The following is a 23,938-nucleotide window of genomic DNA, read 5'->3' as shown; positions in this document are numbered from 1 at the left end:
TGCTCCCCTCACTGTCACACTGTAGTTGCTAGGCAGTATTGAGGAGAAGCAGAACCATGACCTTGGTCTCTCTCCAGCCAGCACTCCCACGCTGGGGTCTCAAGTGCAGCTCTCAGCTCTGCCTGGCCTCTCCAGTGCTCCTGGAATTCTGACAGCCATGTGCCTATGACTGCCCCTGCGGGTGTGCTGGGGAGGCAGGAAAGGAGCTCCCTGCACCCTCCCTCCTTTAGCACATTGGTGAATGGGGGCCCTGATTCATTCTATTGCGTGTAATTAAAAAGGCCGACTCCTTTATACATACAGGTAAGTCTGTGTTCCCCAGGGTATAGTTAAAAAGGTTTCTTCTAGTTTTTGACTGGTAGGTGAGCTATTACTGGTTCTAGCAGTATTCCCCACCACTAGTTTAAGGAATTCAGCTGTAATTGTTAGTGACATCCCTTCTGATGGAAAAGGTGGAAGAAAATGGTTAAATTTGTACCCACTCTATTGCCTTTGATTTCCTCGTGCAATTGCAGGTTCTTCTGAACTAGGTGGCCAAAAAGACTAATTTTCTTTTGCCTCTGAGCATTAGAAGTGTAAATGAGAGGAAAAGCTAGTCCCTTTAGTCTGACTGTTTTGTTCATCCCATTTGCCTCACCGGCCCACTAACATCTTGCCATTGGGGAAAATTCTTTGCCTGCCCACCTTCCACAGTGTAGGGGCTCCTTGGTAGTGTCTTTCCCCTGTGTGGAGGTAGGGAAGGATGGCCAGGCATCCGTAGGCCTCTTCTGGGGTTTGTTTCTGAGCACTCCCTCTGCTGGCATGCTGTGAATGGTTTTACAGGCAGCGTATCCTGGGGATAATTAATCAGAATGTAATCCTGTAGATAATCATGTATCTTAAGTTTAAGGTAATCATTAGTCTTTTACTTCAGATTCTATAACTTGGTTTCTGTAGAATGTTTTTAACGCGGTACAGTCAATGTCAAGAGTCTTATTTTACTCCTAGGGAGTAAGTAATAAAAATGATCAACATCTGTTAATGTACAGCAATTCAATATCCTCAGATTTATGAACTTGTTGTAGGAGTTTAATTAGGGATGATTTCTGCATTTTTCACAGTGATGACTGGCTGTTTTTTTGTTTAAATTGCCAAGAATAGCTACGTATGTAGGAGCATATTAGAAAATACCAGGGAAATATGCTTCCTAACCACTCTGAAAAGATTCACTCTCAGCAGTTTGATTTGTTGTTTTTATTATCTCTCCTTCCAGTAGAAAGTCCAGAGACAGGCATACTTGCAGCAGGAGGGCTGCAGTACAAATAGTCTCCGTGGAATTTTAAAATGAACACTATGGAAGATTAGAGGTGGATATTTAATTTTTAAAAAATATCATATAAATGGAAGTAGGATTAAATGGATACTGTCAACATGCTGACACCCAATAATTTATTTTCCTTAAATGAAGATAAATTCCCATCTGGCTGACATCATTAAGGCACACCAGTTTCATAGCCAAGGGTACACAGGGAAGTGATGTGGCCAGCATCACATCTGACTGCTTTAACCCCATAGATCAGATATCCATTTTGCTGCTAGGTGAACTGGAGGTGGCCTTTCAGTGTGAGATTGAGCCAGACTCAAACCCACACTCTTCAGATTTGTAGATAAGCACATTAACCACTCTGCCACCACACTCCAACTCAGCTCTGCCCATCCTCCCAATACAGTGTAAAGTGCTGACAATCTCTCCCCCAGACAGAAAGAAATGAAAATGGTAGGGAAATGGAGGCAAACATAGAGCCCTTGGGAAGGGAGGAGTGGGAGACACTGGCAAGGAGGGAAAGGGGAAAATGGATTTTCACACCTGATATTTTCTCCCCAAGAAGATACTTTAATCAAGTCAGCACTCAGTCTTCTTTTTTATGAGTTTAATCATTTTTAGCTTTAAGATTATAAGGCATCTTCTCCAGCCCCCGAATAATTTTTGTGGTGCTCTTCTGCATCCTCTCCAAGTTTTCAACATCTTTTTGCGAACATCCATTTAAAAACAGTTTGATGCAGTTCTCATCCTAAACAAAACACCATATTCAAAACAATTGCAAATTATTTTTACATCCACTAAGAGCTTAACAAAAATTAGTCTGATGCATCCAAGTGGCAACTTGTTACTTTGACTGACAGAGTACTTGTCTTAATAAATTTCATTTCCTAACTACAAATGTACAGAGTTCCTATCCCCTGTCACTCTGCCATGTCTGAATAAGAGGAGTGTAGAAATAGCAGCCTAAATCACTGCTTCACAAGAAGGATTTGTCAGACCCCCTGAGCAAGAAATAACAGCAATTCATATGCAGAGTACTTTCCCAGGAGCTGCCTGGAAGCTGCACTGAAACATATTTTTGGGAGAAGCTTTGTTTTGCACTACAGCAAATTTGTGTACTTACACAGTGAGATTAATACATCTACCGGATTAATATCCTTGTGCAAATTAGCATTTTACCTGCATTGCATATTCCTAGTGAGACCAAATTAGACTTCTCAATCAAGTCTGATACCAAGAAATAGTTTTAATAATCCTATTCTGTCAAGCAGCATTTTTAAAGATCTTCTTAATTGTAACATAATTGTAAAAGGAGATGAAATACATACAATAATGGCAGTGACTGGATTTATGTTTAGGCAAGTGGTTTGCCCATTGTCATGTGAAGTGACTTTATTAGGATACAAAACTAGAACTCTAGTTTAAAATATTAAAGAACACAGAACCCTATTTTAACCCTATCCCAAGAAGGCCTTCCACTTCAAGAGCAGAAGCAGCAAAACAAAATGGTTGCTTCCTGTGGTCGAGCATTAGCGGATGAAGAAGCTCCCTTGTTTCCTCCTCTTCTCCAGTACTCACTATTTTTCCCCCCATGAAGGTACTTATACACCATAAACAAGTCACCTGTCCATCTTCTTTCTGATAAGCTCAACAGATTGAGCTCTTAATGATGTGCTCATGCTATCCCATGTTGCTAAGGAGATGAGCTGCTCTGTTCTTTATTAGCTGAAGTGTACTAAAGCCTGGTTTAATGTCCAGGTATGTTGCATTGCGGTAGTCCATGTGGGAGATGTGAAGTCATGTATAACCAAGGCCTGTTCTTCATCCACCAGTGTCCTAGCCAACCAGAGATGGGTAGCAGCACCCACAAGCATGGGCAGTGGCTGAGGCCCGCCTTTGGAATTAGTTATACTCCTTTCCAAAATCCAACCATTGAGAGAAGATACCAATTGCTATTTTGGAATACTTTGACAGCTAATAATTGTTTGTAGTGTGTTTGGTTGCAAAAAAGTTGCAGTTCTATTTTGATATCTTCCTTTGTTCTCTTCTAAAAAAAATTATAGTAAGTACCTTGCCAGCTATGACCTTAACTGTGAAGGGGGCGTGATTTAGCCCAGTGTTTTTCAATGACTGGTCCATGGACCGGCACCAATCCCTCAGATCTCCCTCACACAGTTTAGGAAGGCAGCAAGCCAGTCTCTGGTGTCAAGAAGGTTGAGAAACACTGAGTTGGCCCATCTCAGTAGTTGCTTAGAGTCAAATGCTTATCTTTTCCAGTCCTGTTAGTCTAGCTACAAGATATGTGATAATCCATTATTGATGTAAAACCATTGAGTGTAAATTAGATTTACAATGTAAAGCAAAACACACAAGCTAAATTTCTTGCTACACATTTATTTTATTTATTTTTTGCAGGGACTTGAAATAGCAGCACTGAGTTGTTTGAAACATTTATCTCTTGCCATTGGCACTATCTGTTCAGACTCCGAGTAGAACATGTTCAAGCTTTTCAAGCATAAATACTATGTACTTTAGGAAGACTAATTTAGACTCTTTATAAAACTGACGGTTATATAACCATCAAGCTGCTTCATTAAATGTGGATTAACATCAACAACATTCCTTTTGGAGAAGTTTGCAGGCTCCTTTCCAGGGAAAATCTTTCTGACATGGTGGAAGGAAAATTTATGATTTTCATATTTCTATGAAGTACATTTCCATCTGAGTCATCTTTCATTTGAACCTGTGTCTTCAGCACATGTTTAACAGGATACCTTGGGATAAGCTCATCCTGAATTACAGAGACATTTCTGAGGTTGTTTTTTTTTTAATAACTAGAATCCTCCTATCAAATATTCTGATGTGTGTACTGTGTTGGCCCTTGTCCCTGCAATATCTGGGTATCATTCATATAATTTGAACTCTTCTGCTGGGTCAGCAACAGTCACACATAAGAGATCCACAAGGTTACATGTGAGCCCTATGCGCATACACACTGAATCTTTTTCTAGAAGTCCTATCCTTTTTTTTTTTTTTAATTCTTCCCAGCCAACTGTAGGACTTCTCACTGACTGACCAATCATCTCCATAGTAAACCTGGAGCTACAAGGAAAGTAGGTCTTTTCCAGCCACCACCACTAAATATTAAGGACATTTAGCTGGAAATTATAAAAAGGCATGTAACAAAGAATATGATAGTACTCTGGAAGCATACTGACAGAAATCAGGTTTCAGAGTAGCAGCCGTGTTAGTCTGTATTCGCAAAAGAAAAGGAGTACTTGTGGCACCTTAGAGAATAACAAATTTATTTGAGCATAAGCTTTCGTGAGCTACAGCTCACTTCATCAAAAATATTTTCAGTGGAAAGTACAGTGGGGAGATTTATATACATAGAGAACATGAAAAAATGGGTGTTACCATACACACTGTAACGAGAGTGATCATCCCCCTCCCCCTCCACCGTTCCTCAGACGTTCTTGTCAACTGCCGGAAATAGCCCACCTTGATTATCACTTCACAATTCCCCCCCGACCCCCGGCTCTCCTGCTGATATTAGCTCGCCTTAAGTGATTACTCTTGTTACAGTGTGTATGGTAACACCCACTGTTTCATGTTCTCTCTCTCTATAGATCTCCCCACTGTATTTTCCACTGAATGCATCCAATGAAGTGAGCTGTAGCTCATGAAAGCTTATGCTCAGATAAATTTGTTAGTCTCTAAGGTGCCACAAGTACTCCTTTTCTTTGACAGAAATCAGATAGTTCAAGGTTATGCTAACAAGGGGAATAAATATACTTCACAAATATTAGGCAGGTAGATTTGAAGATTTCCCTAAACCAAAAAGCTTCATTTCAGAAATGAGTAAGGGTTACTAAATGACCCTATAATTAATTAGCCTCTTACAGTTTGTATGGCAACTTCCACCTTCTCTGTATGTGTGTACATATATTGTGATGGGGCAAGGCCAGATGGCTATAGAAAAGTAGTGGGAGATAGATATATTGGCTCCAGGCTAAACAAATCCCTGGTACCAGGTTACGTGAAATGGAAGCTGCTCCAGGTCAATTAAGACACCTGGGGCCAATTAAGAACTTTCCAGAACGCAGGGAGAATGCTAGGTTGATTGGGACACCTGAAGCCAATCAGTGACTGGCTGAAACTAGTTAAAAGCCTCCCTGTCAGTCAGGTGGGGGCAAATGTCAGGAGCTGTGGGAGGAAGTTGCACTGTTGGAGAGACTGAGCAGTACACACCATATCAGGCACAAGGAAGGAGGCCCTGAGGTAAGGGTGAAATGGAGCTTGAGGAAATGGGGGCTGCTGTGGGGGAAGTAGCCAGGGAATTGTACATGTCATGTTTCTAAAAGGTCAGCTACCATAGCTAATGCTATTAGGGTCCCTGGGCTGGAGCCCAGAGTAGAGGGTGGGCCCAGGTTCCCCCCCCTCCTCCACCTTTGCCACCTGAGTAATCACTGAGACTGGGAGATAACAGAGACTGTGCAAGGAAGGATAACTTCTCACCTCTGTTCCTGTCTTATGATGAAAATGGCTCAGTAGACTGTGACCCTTGTCTCGACAGAAAGAAGGGTTATGTGGAGGGTCACAGTGAGCCTCTGAGGCTAGCGAAATCAGCCAGGAAACGTGGGACCCACGGAGACAAGGACAGAGCTTTGTCACAATATGTATCTTCTTACTACATGTTCCATTCTATGCATCCGATGAAGTGGGCTGTAGCCCACGAAAGTCTATGCTCTAATAAATTTGTTAGTCTCTAAGGTGCCACAGGTATTCCTGTTATATTTACTACATTATTCATAAAACCCAAGCACTTAAAAGCAAGAAAATGAATATGTTATCCTTACCAAGCCTGATTCAAAGCTCATTAAATCAATGGGAGGCTTTCCATTCACTTCAATGGGCTTTGGTTCAGGCCTCCAGCTTGTGTTTTTAAACAAAGTTTGTTTTTAATTCCCAGGTTTTTATATATAATCATTCCTTTGAGTAAGTTTATTAAGATACTGTGGGTGAAATCCTCAGCTGGTGTAAATGAGCTCAATTAAAATCAATAGTTAGACAGATTTACTGCAGCTGAGGATGTGATCCAATATTTTTTTAAATTGTAGTCTTCAGAGAAGCAGATGTGTTAGTCTGTATCTGCAAAAAGAAAAGGCGTACTTGTGGCACCTTAGAGACTAACAAATTTATTTGAGCATAAGCTTTCGTGAAGTGAGCTGTAGCTCACGAAAGCTTAAGCTCATATAAATTTGTTAGTCTCTAAAGGTGCCACTAGTACTCCTTTTCTTTTTAAATTGTAAATATCTGGATAAAGGAGGTTAGCAAATTATTAAACTAAAGAAGTAAACGGAGATGACTAACAATAATGGCTGAGAACCGACATCCACCCTCCCCTAGTAGCTGTGAAATTGTTTTGGAAAGCATCAGTAATTGAAAACGCAAGGTCTGCAAATCGCACATCCCATGGATACGTCTGTAAAGGCTGTGGAATACGCTGAAAAGTGCATTGAGCACAAGTGATGCATCACCTCAGTCTTTTTACTTTAGTTGCTGGAAGAATTCATTGATTAGGAGGCGGCATTGAGGAATGAATCTGTCAGGGTTTTCATTTCTCCATCTGCTACAGTGAGACAATCCTATTCTAGATTTTGAGAAAAGGCAGTTTTTTAAATCTTTGATCCTTCTTGCCATTGAAAACGGTCTTTGGCATAGGTCTGTTGTAATGGCAGAACCCACAGGAATGCTGTCTTACAATGTTTGAAGTCATGCTAGCTGAGATGGATTTGTGGGCCAAGTTCAGGGAGACAGTAAAAGTTGCATGGTGAATTCAATTGATCGCAATGACATCACCACTAGATGGGTGGCATAAATGCAGATATGTCACATGAGAAAAGAGGATGATGGGTGGTTTACCTCTGACGACATAATGCCACCACGAAGCAATGAGCTGAGCTGTTCATAGGGCATGGAAAAGGGGAAGAGAGAGAGGTGAGATAGAAAGAGACAGAATTGGAGGAGAGGAGCTATGAAGCCTGAATTCTAACAATTCATAGATTTGTTTGTTTGTTTTTAATTTCCATGGGTACAAGATAATACCATAATGGCATTAGAATTAAAAAGGTGAGTTTACTAGAATATTTCTGAATGTTGAACTTGCTCTTTGGCATAATTTTTTTTCATGAGTTGGAGTGTTGATAGTTAAACACCAGTAAAGCTCAAGCAGACACACCTAATTTGAACATTGATTCTGCCACTTCTGTGCAAGTTATATTTTACAGTAATCAGCTGCAGTGGTTTTTCTTTTGGGGATTAATCCGGTCTTCCTTAAGTGAAGGGAACAGTAAACTCTCTCAAACACAGAAATATCTATACACCTAATCAAGGATGTCAAATTCAGGGGCCAGATCCAGCATGCTTGATGTATTTATCTGGCCTGCCATGCTGTTTTGCAGAATGGGGGGAAAAAAAAAAGTTTCTAGACCTAATTTACTTGTTACATGAACTAGAGTAGCTTTAGACTGAAACATCTCTAAGCAAGATGTAAAACTGCCCCTCAGTTACCTTCAGAACTAATAATGAGCCTTCAAGGCCCCATTATCCTAAAAGAATAGATGGGCAAGTGTTTAAAAAATACACATGAAGTTGCATAGCTAATTTGTCAGTTATGAAATTTATAATAAACATGACACTGTGATAAACTATAGAACCATGTGATTTTTGTTACGCAAACGGACAAAAAATAAGGCAGAAAATCTTAGAAATGTTTTCCCCATTGAGTGATGCTAAATGCAGTGGTAGTTTTATTAGCTAAAAATGTGGCTACTACAGAAGGGCCCTTGTCTACTGAAACACAGTATGTGATCTGCTGTGGATTGAGGGTAACATAGCTATAATTTTGTAATCCCTGCTCACTGTCCATAATTAAAAATGTATTTCAGCATGCTCAACAAAATGAATTTGCCAGCCCTGAAATTCTAGGTCCCGCAGTGATAGTAGCTGTAGAAATCAATTGATATACAGACACAGCATAGAGAGCCTGACTGTCGTTGCATTTAAAATGGGCCCCTTTACACTCTTTGTGGTGTAAAGGAGCCTTAATGTAAATGACAATTAGGCCCCATGTGTTTTCCTTTATAGACAGTTCACTAGGTCTACATGACTTCTGTGGATAAGAGCTGCCATGTGAAGTGTGGGTGGCGTGGGCTGAAAAGAAAGAATGGATGAAAACTTCAGTGATGAACGGTACCTCTCTATACTAGGATCATGTTAAAGAGAAAAGAGCTGAGAGGTCAGGAGCACAGCCAACACTCAAAGAACAAAGTGGGAAATTAGTCTGTGTGGGAGGAAAGGAGAGGCCCACTAGGTTTCTCATCCACAGACTTGCACATTAATCCCTACGTTCCCATGTTTGATCCTTTCTTTTTCCCCATCTGTATCTGTAGCAAGATTCTTTACAAACACATCTCTTATTCAGAATATTATACTCAAGTTACATCACAGTGACACATTCCTAGCATAAGCCAGGAAAATCAAAGTTATGGATGAGGCATTTCATCCTCAACCATTTGTGGGGGAAATGGGATATTGTTAAGAGGCACAATAGCCTTTCCCAGAGGCGTGTTAACTCTAATTTTGAAATTTGGTATCTGTATCGCAACCTTAGTATTATTTATACCTAAGGCCTCTGTTTTTCAAGGTTTATTTATTTAATTTGTTGGGTTTATTTTTAGCAATTCTGGAGTTGTTATCTAGGTAACAAAAAATCAGGGGGACCAATGCTTTCTTTGTGTATATACTTTAATGAGTAATGTATATTATGCAAATTACTCATTACAAAGATTACAGTAGTATACACTAAGGTGTAATGTTCTCCAGTGCACTTTAACACAGTGCTGTTTGAAATAGCACAATGGTAAAGCACACTAGAGAACTTGATGAAGTGAGCTGTAGCTCACGAAAGCTTATGCTCAAATAAATTGGTTAGTCTCTAAGGTGCCACAAGTACTCCTTTTCTTTTTGCGAATACAGACTAACACGGCTGTTACTCTGAAACTAGAGAACTTGTAGTGCACATCAGCAGGGTCTACACGGACCAATTAATGCACAACACCCTAAATTTGCATTACCGCTCTTGGTACACAAGCCCACAAATAATTTCTGGCATTTATTGGATAAACACTGACTTCATTTTTGTTTTTATTTTTTTGTGTTGGGAGTATTTTATCATTTAAAACCTAAAATCAGAAGCCATATTGATACTACATGGTATCTTTTTCTGTAAGTTGCCTTATTTGAAAACACATCTGTACTGTTAGACCCACATTTCCCTCAGAGCCTGGAATGGGCAAAATCCATATCTGGAATGTTATTTAGGGTTTAAAAGATAGTGATACTTACATGATCAATTAGAATGCTGGAAAAGAGCCACTACATTTAGTATCTGTATGAGTCACATTCAGGCTCTTTTGTCTGAGGGTGAAGTCATAGATTCAATACTTCCACGAGACTTGATAACATGTTAAGTCACCACCAACCTTGCTCGTCTTGCCAATAAATAAGGTTACCTCAGTATTTCCTATTACTCTCCTACTCTTACCCCAGGAAGTAAGAGAATATGATAAACACTGAGGTATAGTTTTGTAATTATTTGACATACATGGTGAGATTTTTAAGGTGGAGTACCTGATTAGTGTAAGTACAGTGGAATGCTATGAGGAACTGCAGGATTGCTAGATAAAGGCACTATTCTTCAGGTGACACATTTGGCTGAGATTCCTCCTGCCTGCCAGCTGGCTGGGAAGAAAATTCACGTGTCCGTATTGGAAAGTGGATAATCTCAACATCTTTACTACATTATTCTCTCTCAATAAAGGTTTCGATGTCCAAAGTTGAGTGTAAACTGTCCTTGTGCACAACCCCTGACTCTAATGGGGATTCTGCCTGAGTAAGGATTGCTGGATCTGTCCCATAATGTTTTATCCATATTAGCCTAGATCAGCAGTTCTCAAACTTTAGCAACCCAAGGACCCCCATTTTGATTTAAAATTTTTCATGGATCCCCTAGCCCCCCGCTCAGCCTCAGGCCCTTCCCTACCTGTCCCATCTCTTCCCACCCCCATTCAACCCCTGCCCCCCCTTTCCCTGCTCCTCCCGCTCCCTCCCAGCACCTCCTGCATGCCACTGAATAGCTGTTCCAGGTGTGCAGGAGGCACTGGGAGGGAGCGGGAGGAGTTGATCAGCGAGGCCAATGGATCCCCTGGAGTATCCTCACCCCAATTTGAGAAACGCTGGCCTAGATAGTTACTGCAATGCATGTATTTAACTCAGTTCATTTCAGAGTACTCTGAAATGCTTCTGTGTGAAAGGTGATGTGTTAAACCAAACTCTAGTTAAACTCTATCATGCAAATATTTATTTAGGCAATTTCTCTCTGGAATCTTCACATTTTACTTCCTTCTTACCTCAAGGGCTGTCCATATTGCAGCAATGTTCCTTGTGTCATGGAGAGTAAGATGCACCTCTATCCTGAGCTAGTCCTTTGTTTGGCCTGGTTGGGGTTTGTCAGACATACAGCCCTGGTAGAGCTCCCTTTTGGTTGTTGTGTTCAGGGCCTACCTCACTGGCCTCGTGTACCCTTTAAACTGCTTTGAGATTAATCACTTCTCTTTCGGTATAGATTCTGTCTAGCACCCCTTTCTGAGATACTGTGATCCCACAGCCTAGACTCTGAGACTAGAGCTGGTTCCCTGAAGCTCCCCCATAGCTCTTAGACACACCCTCTCCCAGCACTCCAAGCATGTGGGTGCTCTGAGTTTACAGTTTAACTCTTTGCGGTCAAGTGACAGTGAAAGCAAACAGACGCACAGACTTTGCACAGGATTCTAAACACCACTACTCTACTTAGCATGAGAAACACACAGAAGTAGATAAAATAAGCACACCTGTATGCATTTCCCTGCCTTAGTTTCCTCACCCCACTGGATAGTTTGAGCTTGGAGCAGAGTCCTCTGAGGAGTCCATGTTCCGCATCTTGCACACACAGTTTTTCTGATTCCGACCTCTGCAGTCAGTCTCCTTCTGCCCATGTCTCCTTTGTGTCTGTGTCTTTTCTGACCCACCTAGCCTCTGGCTTTTAAAGGCCAGCATCAATAGCTGGGTTTCTCTTTTTTTGATGCTAGGGATTTTCCACTTCCCCAGCCCCCTGCAGAGAAACTTAGTCAAACTTGTTTCCCTAAGCTTCAGTCAACCCATTGTACCAAGGTGCTTGCACCTGAATAAGTGACCATTAAAGGTCTAAGGACCCACAATTGTGTCTGGGGTGGACAACCCTGCAGGCCATAGCTGACTCCACAGCCACACGGAGGTATTCAATGATCCAACAATTTCATAGTAAGAACTTAATAGCTTCAGCAAGGATTCACAAGTTGTACATAGGCAGATTCCCCAAACCATCCTGGGGTTGCTAATGCAACATTAGGCAAACCTCCCCACTCTCTGCAGCAGAACAGCCCATGCTAGTTTAGAATAAAAGGACAGAACTAAAGACCTGAAAACTAGCCTCCTGTTTTGCTGCCGTTAAACCACCTGGTTTGCTCTAATTATAAATGTTTAAGCATAATATTTATCTGGTTACCTATTGAGTTGTAGCTGCATATTATATGCTTGTATTATATAATATATATTATTTGCCTGGTAGAAACTATGGGTCAGATTTTCTAAGAACCATCAACTTGTGGGCATGTAAAATTAGAGGGTCAGCCACTTCATTGCTTATGTAGGCTGAGCTTGTAACAGCTGGACTCTTGCCCCACCCCTCCAATTTGGCCTGTCCCTCCCTCTGAACACCAGAGAAGCCTGATTTTACAGGCTTTTGTATTCTGCTGATTTTGGTGAAAATCAGAAAGGGTCTGACAGAGTTTGGGGGTGGGGGAGCAAGGGGCCTGGCCAGAGGCGGGGCAATAAGAGGGCTGGCTGGAGGAGCTGGCCAGACCTGTGAGGTGAGCCCAGCTGAGGGACGGCTGGCCAGAGTGAGGCAAGGAGCCACTTGGGTGGGAGACAAGGGCACAGCAGGACAGGGGGCAGGACCAGCTCTAGGCACCAGCAAAGCAAGCAGGTGCTTGGGGCAGCACAATTCCAGGGCCAGCGTTCCTGCCACTGTTTTATTTGTTTTTGTTTTGCTTGGGCAGTTGCGCTCTTGGAGCTTGGGGTGGCAAAAAACCTAGAGCCAGCCCTGATGGGGGGGATTAACTAGCATGGAAACAAGGGAGGGGGGGTTCCAGGAGCTGGCCAGAGAGACTTTCACCATCCTCATTTCGATTAAAATCAGGGTCACAGAGTGACCCGTTTGATGCTGTAAACAGAAGAAGCTCTCTGAGACTCTAACAGTAATTCATTATCCTAACCCTAGGATCAATGCGTCACCCCTATAATCGGGGTGACTCTGCTCCCCTCCCAGTGAGTGTCTGCCTCCCCACTACTCAATGACCAATGGTGACTTTTGTGGAAATCAAGCTCTTCCCACAATTTTTATTTTCACCAGAATCCATAGGGTTCTGCCCATTAATATCTAGACCATTCCCTGAAATTTTGCAGTTGATCAAGTACATTTTTCAGAAATTATCGGACTCAGAGAAACTCCATTGAGTTGAGTGTGCCTGCACCTGTGTGATTACAAAAAAAGTAACCTGTGTGTAGACATAAGCATGTCAGTGTATACAAATTTTTTGCATCCCAAACAGATATGCTTCTGTGTGCACAAATTTTAGGGTGCATGCACTTTGGAGAGCTTTAAAAAAAGTGGTTCTTTGATATTTTTGAATCAGACAAATTAATATTTTATAGTGTGATATTCTGTGTATTTGATATACCACCAAATTGAGGTTAGTAATGAAAAATATGTATTTTAGATAAAGCTTGTTTAACCAAAGCACTAGTCTGTTTGCTTTTTGCATTTCAGCAGTAGATTCTATAATAAGTGGGGAATTCTTTTCAGGATCGTGACATAATTACAAATTCCATACTGTGTACACAATATTCTGTGTACTGTTTGCTGATGTGGGATAAGATAAACTTTTACAAAAAAAATTGCCTCCCTGGTTGTGGAAACTCTGGTGTGGATTCAGCTTCTGCAATATTAGATTACTTTGGAGCATGTTATTGGTATGAATTAAGGGCTCGATCTTGCAAGAGCTAAGCACCACTTGGGTGATGCTGAGACTCCTCAGCACTCACTGACAATTAAGATATTTTCAGCACATTCACAGGACTGAGCTCTTAACACTGGTTACTATAGTGATAAGGTGTGTTTTTTTTTCTTCTTTTCAAGTAAGAAGCCTTTAAGCTTAGCAGCCTATCACCTGATTCACTCAGGCTAATACATAACAAATCTTTTCAGCTTTAGTATCATAGGGCAGTATGCCCTTTACAAAGAAATATACATGAGTCTTGAAGGGCTATAAATCTTCATTGCTGTTAACTATATGGAAGTGTGTTGAGTCTATTTTATAGAAAAATGTTACAGACCTTTAAAGTTGTCTGCAAAGACTCAAATTCCAAGGATTTCATTTCAGTAACCTACTGAGGTTTCTGGTGATCACATATGATAATGGTTTTACTCCACCGTCAGCTTTGTTTGGCCATGAGCCAGGACAGTACCATGTGCTCCCTTTTATGATGCAGAAACTGGCCACAGTATGTGCCAAAATCATCGTCTCGACCATAAGCAACCAAAATGGACCAGAATTCTAAAAAACTGCTGCATTTGCATAAACCACTGTCATTGTTCCGTTTATCTGTTGTCTTATAGGTATTCTATGGCAATTTTTATGGTCAACCAATTGTGTTTATTATACCTTCAAAAATTAAATAGGCTTTGCACATTGTGGATCAAATTCTGTCTGGGCTGAGTTAGTGCAACCCCCTGAAGTTAGGGGTTTAAACACATTAACTAAAACCAGTTTGGCCCAGTATTTTTAAAATGCTGTATTTTCAAGTATAGCTTCTCTAAAGAAAAGCACCAGGGTTGATTTATTTACTAATCCCCTTCCTAATCCCGTTATCTGTGAATGGAGTACGAATAAAACTCTGACTCAAGAAGGTGCATTATTTACTTAGGAAAAACTAGCTTTGGGGAGCCCCATAATTATTCATTTGCCAGTTACCAAACCAATTTGTCACATGGAGTGCTTGCCCATTTAGCAAAGCTGAAAAGAAGGGATGGGGATGAGGTCTTTATTGTAATCTTTTGATCTTTTGGAAACAATGTGTTCTGTTTTCCTGGGCAGGACTGATCCCACTTTAAAAAGTCTAAGACAAATCCTCAGAAGTTATTCAAAGAGTATTACTGTGGGGGTGGGAAGGAGTTTAAATTTCTCTAGGCATAAAATAATCAAAATAAGATTAGATCCTGCCACTTGAGCTTTTCAGAACTCTTTTACAGTTTGCACAAAAGTTTCCAATTTTTTAAAACAAAAAACATGAAATATTCTGAAGTTACTTAAAATTGTGCATGCAGATGCAAGGGGAGTCTCCCTTCCCTCCCTCCCCTCCCCTCCCACCTCCTGGCAAACTAGTTTTATGTACTGTGTCTGGAATCAGACACTTTACAGAGTGCATACTCTAAAATGAATGTAAATCTAGTAGACTTCAGTGGTGATGGCAGCTTGTTTCTAATTTCCTCACCAATTTAGCTTTCCACAGCAGCCATTTTGCAGAAAGCACTCTTGTATTGCAAAATAAATTACAAAAAAAAAACCAAAAACATGCTGAAGTGTGTGTGATATGCTGATGGGGAGATCCTTACACAGTTTTGTAATCCTTTTCATGAAATGGTTTGTGAATATCTGTAATAAACACACTGAAGTTCAGCTCTCAGTTGTCTTTACTAGTTTGAAAAACTGAATTGGTGAATCGGATAAGGCTATCAATTTCATTAGTATGGCAGATGGATGAAAACTAAGGCATGAAATCAGTGATCAAATCAAATTGATTAATTTCAGATTCATGAATCTTTTCAAGGTTAAGAAGAATTTTAATGGTTTCAAAATATCAATACACTTCTCGGGAGTTTGTACAATTGTCCATTTTTCATCAATTTAATGCAACGGGCGACTTCATCCAACAATCAGAAATAACAATGTATGACACTGGTGTGCTAGAGTCTCCTCACCTAAAGGAAACCATCCAGTAAATGTAGTGTAAACATCACTAAACTTTCTGCCTTATGTGTCACACAGACAACTTAAAAATCCTCAGTAGGGGAGATGGACAATATTATGATTTTAGTGACTCATCTGCATATCTATCACAAATATCTGCACATATGTTAAAGTTAACATAGGTAACTAGTTCCACTAACTCTCTAATCATCAGATTTGAAGTCTGAGGGCTTTGTAATGACATCAGAGCTACAGATCTATAGATAGCATTACTCACTATTTTTGTGCATTGTCTTCCCTAAGTCAAATATATACAAATCTCATACTTCTCTGATTACCATATCCTCACTGGAATCCCATGAATGATCTGTGTGCATCTATTTCACAGGCCTATGGGTAATATTCTTTCCCTCCTGTGAGTGCCTTGACACATGGACATATGTGAAAAAGAGATAATGGACATAATAAAAATGATTCTCATTGAGATAAAATGTGCTAAAGTTTGATACCTTTTAAAAAAAAATCCTCTTTACTGTGGCTCAAATCCTCCCTGTAGCACCTAAGGGGATGAGGGCCAGCCTTAGGGGAAATGGTGCCCTGGGCAAACTTGTATTTTGGCACCTCTAGCCCCCACTGCCTCCCTAGGTCCTCCACCCATCCCCTCCATCACCCAGGCCTGCCATACTCCTCGCCTCTTGACCGTGGAGCCCTGGGTGGTCATGCACCTGTAAGGTCAGCCCTGAAGTGGACCTCACATAGGGAATCTCTGGGGGACAAGAAGAGAAGAAGTCCTCCCTCACCATCTGTTGTGCATCCAGTCACTGATTGGAGATAGAGCTACTTTGCACCTAAATGGGAAGGACCCACAATACATATAATACTAGTTCTTCCATTCCCACACCATCCAACCGCTTTTTTGTCCCACCTCTAGCTAACCCCAGATCTCCCTTGCATAACAGCACACAGGAAGAGTCCCTGGCTGTGGGCTCTGCACAAGTGGTCTTTACCCTTTGTGTAGCCTGCCCGATTCCTGCCCCTCCACATACCAGAGTTGTTACGTGCACAGCCACAGAGGAGGAAATAACATTTGTCCATTTATTAATATGATCCTTCCTTTTGTCCAGAAACTAGGTGGAGAATGTGCTTTGGGGATAGGTGGGGTTTGTTTGCTACAGGTGGGATTTTTAAAAGTGCTCAACATTGTTATGTTCACAGCATACACACAGAGAAATTAGATAGAAGCATAAATATTCTTGCTGAAAGATTGCAATGTAACTGTTTCTTACAATAAAAAATGAAAACACTCAAACCTAACAACAGTGAAAGAGAAAGGAGGCTGCTCCCTATGGGTATGTCTACACTACGGAATAAGGTCGAATTTATAGAAGTCGGTTTTTTAGAAATCGGTTTTATATATTCGAGTGTGTGTGTCCCCACAGAAAATGCTCTAAGTGCATTAACTCGGCGGAGCGCTTCCACAGTACCGAGGCTAGAGTCGACTTCCGGAGCGTTGCACTGTGGGTAGCTATCCCACAGTTCCCGCAGTCTCCGCTGCCCATTGGAATTCTGGGTTGAGATCCCAATGCCTGATGGGGCTAAAACATTGTCGCGGGTGGTTCTGGGTACATATCGTCAGGCCCCCGTTCCCTCCCTCCCTCCGTGAAAGCAAGGGCAGACAATCGTTTCGTACCTTATTTCCTGAGTTACCTGTGCAGACGCCATACCACGGCAAGCATGGACCCGCTCAGGTAACCGTCACCCTATGACTCCTGGGTGCTGGCAGACGCGGTACGGCTTTGCTACACAGTAGCAGCAACCCATTGCCTTCTGGCAGCAGACGGTGCAATACGACTGGTAGTCGTCCTCATCGTGTCCGAGGTGCTCCTGGCCACGTCAGCTGGGAGCGCCTGGGCAGACATGGCGCAGGGACTAAATTTGGAGTGACTTGACCAGGTCATTCTCTTTAGTCCTGCAGTCAGTCCTATTGAACCGTCTTATGGTGAGCAGGCAGGCGATACGGACTGCTAGTAGTCGTACTGTACCATCTTCTGCCAGGCAGGCAAGAGATGAGGATTGCTAGTAGTCATATTGTACCATCTTCTGCCGAGCAGCCATGAGATGTGGATGGCATGCAGTCCTTCTGCACCGTCTGCTGCCAGCCAAAGATGTAAAAGATAGATGGAGTGGGTCAAAACAAGAAATAGACCAGATTTGTTTTGTACTCATTTGCCTCCTCCCCTGTCTAGGGGACTCCTTCCTCTAGGTCACACTGCAGTCACTCACAGAGAAGGTGCAGTGAGGTAAATCTAGCCATGTATCAATCAGAGGCCAGGCTAACCACCTTGTTCCAATAAGAACGATAACTTAGGTGCACCATTTCTTATTGGAACCCTCCGTGAAGTCCTGCCTGAAATACTCCTTGATGTAAAGACACCCCCTTTGTTGATTTTAGCTCCCTGAAGCCAACCCTGTAAGCCGTGTCGTCAGTCGCCCCTCCCTCCGTCAGAGCAACGGCAGACAATTGTTCCGCGCCTTTTTTCTGTGCGGACGCCATACCAAGGCAAGCATGGAGGCCGCTCAGCTCACTTTGGCAATTAGGAGCACATTAAACATCACACACATTATCCAGCAGTATATGCAGCACCGGAACCTGGCAAAGCGATACCGGGCGAGGAGGCGACGTCAGCGCGGTCACGTGAGTGATCAGAACATGGACACAGATTTCTCTGAAAGCATGGGCCCTGCCAATGCATGCATCATGGTGCTAATGGGGCAGGTTCATGCTGTGGAACGACGATTCTGGGCTCGGGAAACAAGCACAAACTGGTGGGACCGCATAGTGTTGCAGGTCTGGGACGATTCCCAGTGGCTGCGAAACTTTCGCATGCGTAAGGGCACTTTCATGGAACTTTGTGACTTGCTTTCCCCTGCCCTGAAGCGCATGAATACCAAGATGAGAGCAGCCCTCACAGTTGAGAAGCGAGCGGCGATAGCCCTGTGGAAGCTTGCAACGCCAGACGACTACCGGTCAGTTGGGAATCAATTTGGAGTGGGCAAATCTACTGTGGGGGCTGCTGTGATGCAAGTAGCCCACGCAATCAAAGATCTGCTGATATCAAGGGTAGTGACCCTGGGAAGTGTGCAGGTCATAGTGGATGGCTTTGCTGCAATGGGATTCCCTAACTGTGGTGGGGCCATAGACGGAACCCATATCCCTATCTTGGCACCGGAGCACCAAGCCACCGAGTACATAAGCCACAAGGGGCACTTTTCGATAGTGCTGCAAGCTCTGGTGGATCACAAGGGACATTTCACCAACATCAACGTGGGATGGCCGGGAAAGGTGCATGACGCTCGCATCTTCAGGAACTCTGGTCTGTTTCAAAAGCTGCAGGAAGAGACTTTATTCCCAGACCAGAAAATAACTGTTGGGGATGTTGAAATGCCTATATGTATCCTTGGGGACCCAGCCTACCCCTTAATGCCATGGCTCATGAAGCCGTACACAGGCAGCCTGGACAGTAGTCAGGAGCTGTTCAACTACAGGCTGAGCAAGTGCAGAATGGTGGTAGAATGTGCATTTGGACGTTTAAAGGCGCGCTGGCGCAGTTTACTGACTCGCTTAGACGTCAGCGAAACCAATATTCCCACTGTTATTACTGCTTGCTGTGTGCTCCACAATATCTGTGAGAGTAAGGGGGAGATGTTTATGGCGGGGTGGGAGGTTGAGGCAAATCGCCTGGCTGCTGGTTACGCGCAGCCAGACACCAGGGCGGTTAGAAGAGCACAGGAGGGCGCGGTACGCATCAGAGAAGCTTTGAAAACCAGTTTCATGACTGGCCAGGCTACGGTGTGAAAGTTCTGTTTGCTTCTCCTTGATGAAACCCCCCGCCCCTTGGTTCACTCTACTTCCCTGTAAGCTAACCACCCACCCCTCCTCCCTTCAATCACCGCTTGCAGAGGCAATAAAGTCATTATTGCTTCACATTCATGCATTCTTTATTCATTCATCACACAAATAGGGGGATGACTACCAAGGTAGCCCAGGAGGGGTGGTGGAGGAGGGAAGGAAAATGCCGCACAGCACTTTAAGCACAGCACTTTAAGCACAGCACTTTAAAAGTTTACAACTTTAAAATTTATTGAATGACAGCCTTTTTTTGGGGGCAATCCTCTGTGGTGGAGTGGCTGCTTGGCCAGAGGCCCCACCACCACATTCTTGGGTGTGGAGGCTATGGAACTTGGGGAGGAGGGCGGTTGGTTACAGAGGGGCTGCAGTGGCAGTCTGTGCTCCAGCTGCCTTTGCTGCAGCTCAACCATACACTGGAGCATACTGGTTTGGTCCTGCAGCAGCCTCAGCATTGAATCCTGCCTCCTCTCATCACGCTGCTGCCACATTTGAGCTTCAGCCCTGTCTTCAGCCCGCCACTTACTCTCTTCAGCCCGCCACCTCTCCTCCCGGTCATTTTGTGCTTTCCTGCACTCTGACATTATTTGCCTCCACGCATTCGTCTGTGCTCTGTCAGTGTGGGAGGACAGCATGAGCTCGGAGAACATTTCATCGCGAGTGCGTTTTTTTTTTTCTTTCTAAGCTTCACTAGCCTCTGGGAAGGAGAAGATCCTGTGATCATTGAAACACATGCAGCTGGTGGAGGAAAAAAAAAGGGACAACGGCATTTAAAAAGACATTTTATAAAACAGTGGCTACACTCTTTCAGGGTAAACCTTGCTGTTAACATTACATACATAGCACATGTGCTTTCGTTACAAGGTCGCATTTTGCCTCCCCCCACCGCGTGACTACCCCCTCAACCTTCCCCCCTCCCTGTGGCTAACAGCAGGGAACATTTCTGTTTAGCCACAGGCAAACAGCCCAGCAGGAATGGGCTCCTCTGAGTGTCCCCTTAAGAAAAGCACTCTATTTCAACCAGGTGACCATGAATGATATCTCACTCTCCTGAGGATAACACAGAGAGATAAAGAACGGATGTTGTTTGAATGCCAGCAAACATACACTGCAATGCTTTGTTCTACAATGATTCCCGAGTACGTGTTACTGGCCTGGAGTGGTAAAGTGTCCTACCATGAAGGATGCAGTAAGGCTGCCCTCCCCAGAAACCTTTTGCAAAGGCTTTAGGACTACATCTAGGAGAACCGCGAATGCCAGGGCAAAGTAATCCTTTCACATGCTTGCTTTTAAACCATGTATAGTATTTTAAAAGGTACACTCACCAGAGGTCCCTTCTCCGCCTGCTGGGTCCAGGAGGCAGCCTTGGGTGAGTTCGGGGGGTACTGGCTCCAGGTCCAGGGTGAGAAACAGTTCCTGGCTGTCGGGAAAACCGGTTTCTCCGCTTGCTTGCTGTGAGCTATCTACAACCTCATCATCATCATTATCTTCTTCGTCCCCAAAACCTGCTTCCGTATTGCCTCCATCTCCATTGAAGGAGTCAAACAACACGGCTGGGGTAGTGGTGGCTGAACCCCCTAAAATGGCATGCAGCTCATCATAGAAGCGGCATGTTTGGGGCTCTGACCCGGAGTGGCCGTTCGCCTCTCTGGTTTTCTGGTAGGCTTGCCTCAGCTCCTTCAGTTTCACGCGGCACTGCTTCGGGTCCCTGTTATGGCCTCTGTCCTTCATGCCCTGGGAGATTTTGACAAAGGTTTTGGCATTTCGAAAACTGGAACGGAGTTCTGATAGCACGGATTCCTCTCCCCATACAGCGATCAGATCCCGTACCTCCCGTTCGGTCCATGCTGGAGCTCTTTTGCGATTCTTGGGACTCCATCTTGGTCACCTGTGCTGATGAGCTCTGCATGGTCACCTGCAGCTTGCCACGCTGGCCAAACAGGAAATGAGATTCAAAAGTTCGTGGTTCTTTTCCTGTCTACCTGGCCAGGGCATCTGAGTTGAGAGTGCTGTCCAGAGCGGTCACAATGGAGCACTCTGGGATAGCTCCCGGAGGCCAATACCATCGAATTGTGTCCACAGTACCCCAAATTTGAGCCGGCAACGTCGATTTAAGCGCTAATCCACTTGTCAGGGGTGGAGTAAGGAAATCGATTTTAAGAGCCCTTTAAGTCGAAATAAAGGGCTTCATTGTGTGGACAGGTGCAGGTTTACATTGATTTAACGCTGCTAAATTCGACCTAAAGTCCTAGTGTAGACCAGGGCTAAGGCAGAGAGGAACTTACTCCCCCTACCTGGCTTTAAACTGTCTCTTTTCAGACTGACTCTGATCCCATGCTTTGCTTTGCAGAGCCCCCTAGTCTGCAAGTAGGACCAGAAAACTTCTTGCTCCTAAAATGACACAGTCCTCAAGACATCCCAGGTAGCTCTGTTACCAGCACTGGGCACCTTTTAAAATCTCACCCTACATTATTAACTTTTCTTTTTAAAATATCTTGAGGTAATAGGCATTCTACATTTACTAAAGCAGCATATAGGCCTGGAAAGGTCCCAAAATGAAACCATATTCCTCATCGTTGCCTTCTCCAGCTCTTATTGGAGTAATATACACTAGGGAAACATTAGTATTAGCTGTCAGCAGAGCGGGGCAGCCACCCAGAACGCAAACCTGTGGGAGGAGGGGAGCAGAAAAATGGGGTGGACAAAAAAAAAAACAGTAGGGGGTAGAGCCCTGCAGTGGGACTGGGATCCTATGGGTCCTGCAGAACCCGTGGCCATAATAGCAGGCGTGGGGTAAAAATTCAACAAGCAATGTGGGAGTAGGTATTGTGGGCGGCCAATAGGGGCACAAATATGATTGCTTGCCCCTAGCACTGAAATGCAGTTACAGCACTGGCTGTTAGAATTGTAAATTGACCGTAATTGCTTGGTTATTAGCCATGGGCTGATTGTTTCTAGTTATGGTGTAAAAGAGAAATTTCAGTGAGTTCCAGTGGTTGCAGAATGAAAGGAGGACACTTACAATTAGCTCAGAGGCTGTAGGGTGCAAGCACAATGCCATAGACAAGATAAACTTGATGCAGTTTGTGTGTGTTTGTATAATATAATCACTGTTCATGCAAACATCTCAGATCTTTATAAAATAGATTCAAAACTTGCAGCTCGCTCAATATCTTCTCTGAGGCAAGAAACATCAGGGCCGTTAACAGCCTTGTCAGAAATACAGCATCTTCTAATCCAGAAATGATTAGACTGAAACAACTTGTCTCCAGGTCTACATTTTTCACTAAGCTTTTTATCAGTAACGTAAGACCATCCAAACTCACTTAATTCACACTCCAGAGCAGCCTGTATTGGTTTGAAACTTACTCTCAGAAAGATGCTGGGGGAGTGCCACAGTCTGTCTCTTCAGAGTGGCCCGGGTACAGCATCTCTTGTCTCCTGCTGAACTGGAATATTTCCAGAAAGCAATTTCTGATAGTTTTGTCACATCGTGAAAATCAAATTGAAACACAGTCCATTTCTCATCTGGGGTGAGGGGGAAGGAAGTATTCACTAATCACTACACAATGGGGCAGTTCTTGTCACTGGCAATCTTCATGTAGGGGACTGTTGCCCCCTTACTAACATTCAGTGGGGGTGTTTTGGTTGGCTAGCTCCAAGTACTAAAAAGGGGGAAGGGTCGATGGGGAATCCGGACCCTGAGACTGACAGCCCCCAGGAACAATGGGGAGAGGCCAATGCTCCAGATCAGCCTGAATGACAGGGCTGGCAGGCTAATCAGAGAGTCAGGAGGCCAGGGAGGTCCCGTCCTCTGTGTGAGCTGGATTTGCCTGGGTCAGACAGAGTGGGGCTGAGCTGAGGAGAAAGCAGGGGTCCACGCTGAGCTGGGGGGCAAAGCTGTGCCAGATCCAGAGGGACTAGAAAAGCAGCCCAGAGAGAGCAGACTTGCCCTGGGAGCAGAGCTGCAGCAACCAGAGCCAGAGGGGCCAAAGAAGCAGCCCAGAGAGCTGGAGGCAGAGCAGTAGAGACAGAGTGGTGGAGCTGGGGCTGGAGCAGTCTGGAGCTGGGTGCGGTGAGCAGCTGGGAAGAGTGAGGGGGACCCTGGGCAGCGGGCCCAACACAGGGAGATGCCTCAGCCAAGAGGCTCTGCAGGCCAGGCGTGGATCGTAACCCCGACAGTGCGGGGGCAACACTGGGCGAGCCTGAGAGCCTGTGGCCACCACCAGAGCAAGTGTCCAACCCACAGCATCCCTGCAGCACAGCCAGGGCCTGAGAAGAAGGCCTGGGACTTACACGGAACAGACTGTGAATGCCCGGACGTTCCAGAGACACTGTTTGTGATGTTCCTTGCCACAGAGCGGGTTGATGTGTTTCCTTTAACCTTTCTCATTTTCCCTTATTCTTTTTAAAATGTTGATTAAATAACTTGCATTTGCTTTAACTTGTATGTACTGGTCAGAGAAGTGCCCAGTGCAGAGAGAGTACCCTGGAGTGGGGACACTCTAGCCCCTGTCCTAGGTGACCACAGCAGGGTTGGGGATCGAGCCCCCCAGGAAT

General features: G+C 43.8%; 1 protein-coding gene and 1 long non-coding RNA gene across 2 annotated transcripts in view; one reads left to right on the top strand and one right to left on the bottom strand.

Moving 5' to 3' along the window:
- The window catches only part of SPATA13 (spermatogenesis associated 13), a 326,208-nt gene that overhangs the window by 146,427 nt on the left and 155,843 nt on the right, over nt 1–23,938 (top strand). The gene's annotated exons all lie outside the window — the stretch shown is intronic.
- Nucleotides 1,896–23,938, bottom strand: part of LOC142069445 (uncharacterized) — a 36,512-nt gene continuing 14,469 nt past the window's right edge. The window contains exon 2 of the long non-coding RNA XR_012665270.1: nt 1,896–2,051. This is a non-coding gene — a long non-coding RNA (uncharacterized LOC142069445). The remainder of the gene's footprint in view (nt 2,052–23,938) is intronic.

The sequence above is a fragment of the Caretta caretta genome, chromosome 1, assembly GCF_965140235.1.
Source record: "Caretta caretta isolate rCarCar2 chromosome 1, rCarCar1.hap1, whole genome shotgun sequence".
In the NCBI taxonomy this organism is placed as follows: Eukaryota; Metazoa; Chordata; order Testudines; family Cheloniidae; genus Caretta; species Caretta caretta.
This window is presented reverse-complemented; position numbering and strand designations above follow the sequence as displayed.